Source organism: Anomaloglossus baeobatrachus, chromosome 8 (assembly GCF_048569485.1).
Source record: "Anomaloglossus baeobatrachus isolate aAnoBae1 chromosome 8, aAnoBae1.hap1, whole genome shotgun sequence".
NCBI classification, from domain to species: domain Eukaryota; kingdom Metazoa; phylum Chordata; class Amphibia; order Anura; family Aromobatidae; genus Anomaloglossus; species Anomaloglossus baeobatrachus.
Genome location: NC_134360.1, coordinates 242,521,409 through 242,529,500, shown reverse-complemented (window position 1 = coordinate 242,529,500; position 8,092 = coordinate 242,521,409).

The following is an 8,092-nucleotide window of genomic DNA, read 5'->3' as shown; positions in this document are numbered from 1 at the left end:
CTCCGATGCTTCTCGTTCATTCGCTCTTCGAGACAGAACTCCATCAACTTATAAGAAAAGGCAAAAAAAGAAAAAGTTAAAATAACTAAAGATTACATTGTTTCCCCCGACAAATAAAAGTTGACAGAACTAACCCCCAAGTTGTCAGAAGACAGGAAGAAAGTTCAAAGTCTGCATCAAATATACTTTAATTTTTTCTTTTTCCGGATTCAATATGAAATTCATATATTTCTCAGACGAGTGCGTCACGTCTTGTCCCAAATCTCACAGCTGATTTATAGAATGATGGTAATTTTATTTTTCTTATGCAGAAGTGAAAGTCGCCGCATCAATTGTATTGTGCCACTGCGATTTTTTCCGGGGATTATTGCTTTTCACAGGACTCCATCGGCTTTACTTGTGTCCTGTTTATATTCCTTAATATCTTCAATGTCTAATGCTTGGGAATGGATGGATCTGGCAGAAAGTACACTGTGTGCAGAATTATTAGGCAGATGAGTATTGTGATCACATGATAATTTTTATACATGTCGTCCTACTCCAGTCTGTATAGGCTGAGAGCCAACTACCAATGAAGTAAATCAGGTGATGTGCATCTCTGTAATGAGGAGGGGTGCGGTGTAATGACATCAACACCCTATATAAGGGGTGCTTAATTATTAGGCAGCTTCCTTTCCTTTGGCAAAATGGGTCAGAAGAGAGATTTGACGGGCTCTGAAAAGTCCATATTGTGAGATGTCTTGCAGAGGGATGCAGCACTCTTGAAATTGCCAAACTTTTGAAGCGTGATCACCGAACAATCAAGCGTTTCATGGCAAATAGCCAACAGGGTCACAAGAAGCATTTTGGGCAAAAAAGGCGCAAAATAATTGGCCATGAATTGAGGAAAATCAAGCGTGAAGCTGCCAAGATGCCATTTGCCACCAGTTTGGCCATATTTCAGAACTGCAACGTTACTGGAGTATCAAAAAGCACAAGGTGTGCCATACTCAGGGACAGGCCAAGGTAAGGAAGGCTGAAAACCACCACCTCTGACCAAGAAACAGAAGATAAAACCTCAAGACCGGGCCAAGAAATATCTTAAGAATGATTTTTCAAAGGTTTTATGGACTGATGAAATGAGAGTGACTCTGGATGGGCCAGAGGCTGGATCAGTAAAGGGCAGAGAGCTCCACTCCAGCAAGGTGGAGGTGGGGTACTGGTATGGGCTGGGATCAGCAAAGATCAACTTGTGGGACCTTTTCAGGTTGAGGATGGAGTGAAGCTCAACTCCCAGACCTACTGCCAGTTTCTGGAAGACAACTTCTTCAAGCAGTGGTACAGGAAGAAGTCGGTATCGGTCAAGAAAAACATGATTTTCATGCAGGACAATGCTCCATCACATGCATCCAACTACTCCGCAGCGTGGCTGGCCAGTAAAGGTCTAAGGCTCTGTGCGCACTAGAAAAGTGATTTTTCTCAAGAAAATTTCTTGAGAAACTTCTGGGAGTTGAAGATTTCCGCACCTGCGGAAAAATCCGCGGGAAAAACGCATGCGGATTTGCCGTGGATTTGCCGCGGATTTACCGCGGATTTACCGCAGGTTGGTCCCTGCGGTTTTGCAAAAAATAATATAGATAATCGATAGACAGATAATGGATAGAGTGAAAGATGGCTAGAAGAATAGATAGATAGGCCCCTTTCACACGTCAGTGATTCTGGGACGTTTGTGCTTTTTTTTTAAACGTACCAGAATCACTGACATACGCAGACCCATTATAATGAATGGGTCTGCTCACACGTCAGTGATTTTTCACTGCACGTGTCTCCGTGCGGCGTACCCGCGTGTGCGTGATTGCCGCACGGAGACATGTCCATTTTTTTCTGGCATCACTGATGTCCCACGGACCACGCAGTGGTGTTGTCCGTGAGACACGTGCCAGAAAAAAACGTGCTTTTAAAATAAAAAACATTTTTACTCACCCGGCTTCAGCGGCGCTCTCTGCAGCCCGTTCTCCCTGCTGCTTCTGAGCCGGCTCATTACTGTCGCGCATATTCATGATGCGTGACACATCCGACCCGGAAGCAGCTGCTGCGGGGGTCACCGCCGGCCGGATGCTGCACCGCGGGAGCTATCAGCACCAAGGACAGCGGGAGCGCGCACAGGTGAGTTGATTTCTAAGTGCAATCACGGAGAACGGAGCCCGGATTGCACTTAGACAACCCACGTGTGCCGTAATTCACGGCACACGGAGGGACATGTGCGTGTTTTACACGCCAGTGAAAAACGTCAGTGTTTTTCACTGACGTGTGAAATGGGCCATAGATAGATAGATAGATGAGAAAGACCTATACAATGTCCCACCTCCCTGCATTTTCTAAGCTGGCACCCTTTAGTGACTTTCATGTGGCACTAAAGGGTGCTTAGCCTTGTATTTAGCCATAAAATAAATAAATAATTAAAAAAAAACCGACGTGAGGTCCCCCCCATCTTTTGTAGCCAGCTAGGGTAAAGCAGACGGCTGCAGCCTGCAAACCACAACTGGCAGCTTCACCTTGGCTGGTAATCCAAAATAGAGGGCACCCCACGCTGTTATTTTACATTAAATAAATAATTTAAAACAAAAAACGTGGGGTCCCTCCCAAATTGGATCACCAGCCAAGGTAAAGCGGACAGCTGTGGTCTGGTATTCTCAGACTAGGGAGGTCCACTGTTATTGGACACTCCCCAGCCTAAAAATAGCAGGCCGCAGCCGCCCCAGAAGTGGCGCATCCATTAGACGTGCCAATCCTGGCGCTTCGCCCCAGCTCATCCCGTTGCCCTGGTGCGTTGGCAAACGAGGTAATATATGGGGTTGATGCCAGATGTGTAATGTCACCTGGCATCAAGCCCTGGGGTTGGTGAGGTCAGGCGTCTATCAGATACCCGACATCACCAACCCAGTCAGTAAGAAATAAAAAATAGACAACAAAAAAAGTTTTATTTGAAAAAACACTCCCCACATTCCCTCTTTAACCAATTTATTGAAAAGAACAATCAATTCCACGTCCGGCGTAATCCAATAAGGGGGGGGGGGCACGGCGATCCATACCATAGTCGCTGTCCCAGTCAATGAAGAACAGAATGTTCCCCATTGGCTGGGAGAGCAATGCAGTGACCTGAGCTAACATCAATAGCCCAGGTCACTGCAGGGGATGCCGAGCGCTGCCATCAGGAGCATAGATGAAATCATTACCTGCTGTGATCATATCCTATACTGCTGACATCAGCGCTGTCACTGACTTCACCGCTAGTGACAGTCTCGGGCCGCTCGCGAGACGGGCATAGACAGCAGTGACCGCGGTGACGTCAGGAGGCAGGAGATCGTCACAGCAGGTAATAACCTCATCTCACCTCCTGATAGCAGCGATCGTCATCCCCGCGGCTGCCAGCACTGCAGGGTGTCAGTGTCTGCCTGCGCTGCCGCGTGACAGGCTGCTGACACTGTGGGCAGACACTGAGACCCTGCAGTGCAGTGTCAGTGTCTGCCTGTGTCAGTGTCTGCCTGCGCTGCAGCGTGACAAGCTGCTGACACTGCGGGCACACACTGACACGCCGCAGGGCGGGCAGCCGCGAGGCTGGAGCGGGACACAGACTGCACGGGCACCTGGAGGTCGCACGGAAGCGCTTCTGTGCGGCGTCCAGGGAGTGTGACGTCTGTGTTTACTCTGCTCCGCTTTCTCTTTCTGGCATAATGACATCGCTTCCTGCAAAACCGCAGGCAGCGATGAGCATTACCGCAGGTAAATCGCGGCTATACCGGGGGTATACCGCACATCATTTGCTACCTGCGGTATACCCCCGGAATTTCGCGATTACATTACAGTGAATGGAGTGAAATTCCGGGGGTATTCCGCAGGTACCTGCGGAAAATAATGGACATGCTCATTTTCTCAAGAAAGTTTCTCGAGAAAATTTTCTCAAGGAAATTTCTTGAGAAAAATCCGCAGAGCGCGCACAGCTATTTTTTTTTCTCATAGGATTTGCTGGGAAATGTCTGCACAAAGATTGCAGACATTTCTCAAGAAATTTCCGCAGCAAATCCGCGGGCAAAACGGCCTAGTGCGCACAGAGCCTAAAAGAGGAAAAAATAATGACATGGCCCCCTTGTTCACCTGATCTGAACCCCATAGAGAACCTGTGGTCCCTCATAAAATGTAAGATCCACAGGGAGGGAAAACAGTGCACCTCTCGGAGCAGTGTCTGGAGGCTGTGGTGTCTGGAGGCTGTGGTGGCTGCTGCACGCAATGTTGATGGTAACAGATCAAGCAATGACAGAATCTATGGATGGTCGGCTGCTGAGTGTCATCAGAAAGAAAGGGGGCGATATTGGGCACTAATTTTTTGGGTTTTGTTTTTGCATGTCAGAAATGTTTCTTTCTAAATTTTGTGCAGTTATATTAGTTTACCTGGTGAAAATAAACAAGTGAGATGGGAATAGATTTTGTTTTTATTAAGTTGCCTAATAATTCTGCACAGTAATAGTTACCTGCACAAACATATATCCTCCTAAGATAGCCAAATCTAAAAACCCCTCCAACTGCCAAAAATATTAAGCTTTGATATTTATGAGTCTTTTGGGTTGATTGAGAACATAGTTGTTGATCAATAATAAAAAAATCCTCTAAAATACAACTTGCCTAATAATTCTGCACACGGTGTAGATGGACCTATAGGCTATGTGCGCACAGTGCGTTTTTCGCGGCGTTTTTGCGCGTTTTTCGGGTGCGTTTTTGGCCTCAAAACTGCATGACTTTGCTTCCCCAGCAAAGTCTATGAGTTTTCATTTTTGCTGTCCGCACACAACTGTTTTTTTAGCTGCGTTTTTGAACTTGAAAAAAGAATGGACATGTCAATTCTTTCCTGCGTTTTCTCCCCATGCAATGCATTGGAAAAACGCAGCAAAACGCAGAGATCAAAAACGCAGCAAAACGCAGATAAAAACGCACCAAATCGCGGTAAAAACGCATGCGTTTTTTACGCGTTTATTCAACGCGGGTGCGTTTTTGTGCGTTTTTAGCGGCCAAAAACGCACAAAAAAGCAGCGTCAAAAAAACGCAGTGTGTGAACTTAGCCTTTTACACTACTCACAAAAAGTTATGAATATTTGGCTTACGTATTAAACTTGCGTAAAACATTTACATTACAGTGACATTTTATCATGACAGTCGGGTATTTAAGTAGAAGCAGCAATGGGGATTCCCTCATCTCACAATTTATTGAAACAAAAGTGCAGGTGAGTATACCCCCCCCCAAAATGTCAGTGTCTCAATAACTTGTCATGTCACCTTGAGCATTAAGTTCAGCTGACAACGACGCCTCCTGCTGGTCACCAATGGAGTGACTGTCTGCAGAGGCATGGCATCCCACTCTACTTGAAGGGCGGCCCTCAGGTAATTGAGGTTCTGGGGTACAGAGTTACGGCAGTGAACTACCTCTAGTGGTGGCTGTATAAATCTGTATGTAGTGAGCTCCCCCTAGTGGTGGCTGTATAAATCTGTATGTAGTGAGCTCCCTCTAGTGGTGACTGTATAAATCTGTATGTAGTGAGCTCCCTCTAGTGGTGACTGTATAAATCTGTATGTAGTGAGCTCCCTCTAGTGGTGGCTGTATAAATCTGTATGTAGTGAGCTCCCTCTAGTGATGGCTGTGTAAATCTGTATGTAGTGAGCTCCCTCTAGTGGTGGCTGTATAAATCTGTATGTAGTGAGCTCCCTCTAGTGGTGGATGTATAAATCTGTATGTAGTGAGCTCCCCCTAGTGGTGACTGTATAAATCTGTATGTAGTGAGCTCCCTCTAGTGGTGGTACGGCTTGGCAGCCCGCCTGATCTAATAGTATGGGCGTCACCTAATAGGCTGCGGGTTTGTGACTGTGCGTCTGCTAGTGTGAACAGTGCTCTATGCAAGTCACCAGTGTGCAGTTTTACCATCCAGCCATCATCTCCTCCATATTTGGAAGTGAGTGTGAAAGGCTCCACCTGCACCTGTGTTGCCTCCACCTAGTGGGGGTTTAGCTGTATCCTGCTGGAGTAGCAGTAGTCTTTTGGCCTGAGCAATATACAGCTGCAATTCCATCTTGCTGTAAGTAATGATATTTTCTTTTTTGCTTTTTTATATCCCTCTAGTGGTGGCTGTATAAATCTGTATGTAGTGAGCTCCCTCTAGTGGTGGCTGTAAAAATCTGTATGTAGTGAGCTCCCCCTAGTGGTGACTGTATAAATCTGTATGTAGTGAGCTCCCTCTAGTGGTGGCTGTATAAATCTGTATGTAGTGAGCTCCCTCTAGTGATGGCTGTGTAAATCTGTATGTAGTGAGCTCCCTCTAGTGGTGGATGTATAAATCTGTATGTAGTGAGCTCCCTCTAGTGGTGGATGTATAAATCTGTATGTAGTGAGCTCCCTCTAGTGGTGGATGTATAAATCTGTATGTAGTGAGCTACCTCTAGTGGTGGCTGTATAAATCTGTATGTAGTGAGCTCCCTCTAGTGGTGGCTGTATAAATCTGTATGTAGTGAGCTCCCTCTAGTGGTGACTGTATAAATCTGTATGTAGTGAGCTCCCTCTAGTGGTGACTGTATAAATCTGTATGTAGTGAGCTCCCTCTAGTGGTGGCTGTATAAATCTGTATGTAGTGAGCTCCCTCTAGTGATGGCTGTGTAAATCTGTATGTAGTGAGCTCCCTCTAGTGGTGGCTGTATAAATCTGTATGTAGTGAGCTCCCTCTAGTGGTGGATGTATAAATCTGTATGTAGTGAGCTCCCCCTAGTGGTGACTGTATAAATCTGTATGTAGTGAGCTCCCTCTAGTGGTGGTACGGCTTGGCAGCCCGCCTGATCTAATAGTATGGGCGTCACCTAATAGGCTGCGGGTTTGTGACTGTGCGTCTGCTAGTGTGAACAGTGCTCTATGCAAGTCACCAGTGTGCAGTTTTACCATCCAGCCATCATCTCCTCCATATTTGGAAGTGAGTGTGAAAGGCTCCACCTGCACCTGTGTTGCCTCCACCTAGTGGGGGTTTAGCTGTATCCTGCTGGAGTAGCAGTAGTCTTTTGGCCTGAGCAATATACAGCTGCAATTCCATCTTGCTGTAAGTAATGATATTTTCTTTTTTGCTTTTTTATATCCCTCTAGTGGTGGCTGTATAAATCTGTATGTAGTGAGCTCCCTCTAGTGGTGGCTGTAAAAATCTGTATGTAGTGAGCTCCCCCTAGTGGTGACTGTATAAATCTGTATGTAGTGAGCTCCCTCTAGTGGTGGCTGTATAAATCTGTATGTAGTGAGCTCCCTCTAGTGATGGCTGTGTAAATCTGTATGTAGTGAGCTCCCTCTAGTGGTGGATGTATAAATCTGTATGTAGTGAGCTCCCTCTAGTGGTGGATGTATAAATCTGTATGTAGTGAGCTCCCTCTAGTGGTGGATGTATAAATCTGTATGTAGTGAGCTACCTCTAGTGGTGGCTGTATAAATCTGTATGTAGTGAGCTCCCTCTAGTGGTGGCTGTATAAATCTGTATGTAGTGAGCTCCCTCTAGTGGTGGCTGTATAAATCTGTATGCAGTGAGCTCCCTCTAGTGGTGACTGTATAAATCTGTATGTAGTGAGCTCCCCCTAGTGGTGGCTGTATAAATCAGTATGTAGTGAGCTCCCTCTAGTGGTGACTGTATAAATCTGTATGTAGTGAGCTACCTCTAGTGGTGGCTGTATAAATCAGTATGTAGTGAGCTCCCTCTAGTGGTGGCTGTATAAATCTGTATGCAGTAAGCTCCCTCTAGTGATGGCTGCATAAATCTGTATGTAGTGAGCTCCCTCTAGTGGTGGCTGTATAAATCTGTATGTAGTGAGCTCCCTCTAGTGGTGGCTGTATAAATCTGTATGCAGTGAGCTCCCTCTAGTGGTGGCTGTATAAATCTGTATGTAGTGAGCTCCTCCTAGTGGTGGCTGTATATATCTGTATATAGTGAGCTCCCTCTAGTGGTGACTGTATAAATCTGTATGTAGTGAGCTCCCTCTAGTGGTGGCTGCATAAATCTGTATGCAGTGAGCTCCCTCTAGTGGTGGCTGTATAAATCTGTAT